Below are 2,304 nucleotides of genomic sequence, written 5' to 3'. Positions count from 1 at the left end.
GAATTATAAGTAAAGAAAAAGAATTACAAGACGAATTTTAAGAAATAGAACTCAAAAACTTTAACAAGAAACTAATTGAAAAAGAATTGTAAGTAAAGAAAAAGAATTACAAGACGAATGAAAAAGAATGCAAGTACCTGGAAAAAGTGAAAAAAGTAAGGCTCCGCTTATCTGGAAAAAGTGAAAAAAGTAAGGCTCCGCTTATCCTTTCTCTTCCGCTCTTGGTTGCTTCAATGAAATGAGGAGAGAGTTAAAATGAATGAATGGAAAGAAAAGTATATATAAGAAAAACTAGCCCACTCCTCCTACGCATAAATTTGAATTTTCAAAAAAGAGAGGGAAATTTGAATTCATTATAAATTTGAATTCAAATTTGTGTTCAACATTCTTCTCATACTTTCTTCTCGTACGTTCCTTTTGAATTCAAATTTGTGTTCAACATTCTTCTTGATACTTTCTTCAACATTCTTCTCGATACTTTCTTCTCGTAAGTCCTTTTCATTCTTCTCGTAAGTCCTTTTCATTCTTCTCGTAAGTCAAATCTTATTTGTCGCTCTTGCTCATGATAGTAAGTCAAATCCTCCTCTCCCCTCTCTCTCCTTCTGCTCCCTCCTCTCCTCTCCCTCTCTCTCTCCTCTCTCTCCTTCCTCTCCCCTCCCTCTGTCCCTCCCTCGACCCCCGCCCTCCCCCTTTCCCCTCCCCTCCCTTGCCCTCCCCCCTTCCCCTCCCCTCCCTTCCCCTTCCCTCCCCTCCCTCCACCACCAAAACTCCTCCCTCCCTCGACCCCCCGCCCTCCCCTCCTCCCCTCCCCTCCCCTCCCCTCCCCTCCCCTCCCTCCACCGCCAAAACCCCTCCCCCCCTCGACCCCTCCCCTCCCACTCCCCCCCTCCCCTTCCCCCTCTGCCCCCCCCCTACCCCCTTTCCCCCCCTGCCCCTGTCCCACCCCCTTTCCCCCGGCCCTGTCCCAACCCCTTACCCCTCCACACCCCCTTCCCCCCTTCCCTAGGGCTGGCGACCGCGGCCGCCAGCCCTCCCCCCCACCCCCTTCCTCCCCTACCCCCTTTCCCCCCCTACCCCCTTTCAGCCCTCCCCCCCCTCTTCCCCACCCCCCCTTCGCAGCCCCCGGGCTGGCGGCCGTGGCCGCCAGCCCCCCCCTCTCGCACCCCTCTTCCCCACCCCCCCTTCGCGGCCCCCCAGCCCCCCCCCTCTCGCACCCCCCTCTCCCCCTTCACCCCCACCACCCCCCTTCCCTGCCCCCTCTCCCCCCCCCTCCCCCCTTCCCCACCCTCCCTTCGCGGCCGCCAGCCCCCCCTCTCGCACCCCTCTTCTCCACCCCCCCTTTGTGGCCACAGCCCCCCCCCTCTCAGCCCTCCCCCCCCTCTTCCCCACCCCCTTTCGTGGCCCCCGGGCTAGCGGCGGTGGCCGCCAGCCCCCCCCCCTCTCGCACCCCTCTTCCCCACCTCCCCTTCGTGGTCGCCCAGCCCCCCCTCTTCCCCACCCCCCTTCGCCGCCCCCGAGCTGGCGGCCGCCCCCTCTCGCACCCCTCTTCCCCACCCCCCTTTGTGGCCCCCGGGCTGGCGGCCGCGGCCACAAGCCCCCCCCTCTCGCACCCCTCTTCCCCACCCCCCCTTCCTGGCCCCCAACCCCCCCCCTCTCGCACCCCCCCTCGCACCCCCCTCCCCCCCTTCACCCTCGCCACCCCCCTTCCCCGCCCCCTCTCCCCCCCTCCCCCCTTCCCCTGGGCTGGCGGTTGCGGCCGCCAGCCCCCCCCTCTCAGCCCTCCCCCCCCCTCTTCCCCACCCCCCCTTCGCGGCCCCCCAGCACCCCCCCTCTCAGCTCTCCCTCCCCTCTTCCCCACCCCCCCTTCCCCCGGGCTGGCGGCCGTGGCCGCCAGCCCCCCCCCTCAGCCCCTCCCACCCCCTTCCCCCCACCCACCCCGCTCCCTGTCCCCAAGCTAGCGGCCGTAGCTGCCAGCCCCCCGCCCCCCCTCTCAGCCCTCCACCCCCTTTACCCCTCCCACCCCCTTCCCCCCCACCCACCCCCGAGCTGGCGACCACGGCCACCAGCCCCCCCCGCCCCCCCTCTTTGCCCTTCCCCCAGCCCCCACCCCTCCTCCCCCCTCCCCCCGGCGGCCGCCAGCCCCTCCCACCCCCTTCCCTCTCCCCCCCCTTCCCCCCCTCCCCGCCGCTAGCCCCCCTTCCCCTCCCCCCTTCCCCCTTCCATGGGAGACCCAGTCCCCCCCTCCCCCCCCCCCCCCCTTCCCTCCTCCTTTCCTCCCTCTACTCAGCCCCACCCTCTTCCTCC

Source organism: Dipteris shenzhenensis, chromosome 24 (assembly GCF_047967505.1).
Source record: "Dipteris shenzhenensis isolate YYH24624 ecotype China chromosome 24, Dip_SZ_1.0, whole genome shotgun sequence".
In the NCBI taxonomy this organism is placed as follows: Eukaryota; Viridiplantae; Streptophyta; class Polypodiopsida; order Gleicheniales; family Dipteridaceae; genus Dipteris; species Dipteris shenzhenensis.
The sequence above is the reverse complement of the archived record's forward strand: the minus strand, read 5'-3'. Positions refer to the sequence as shown.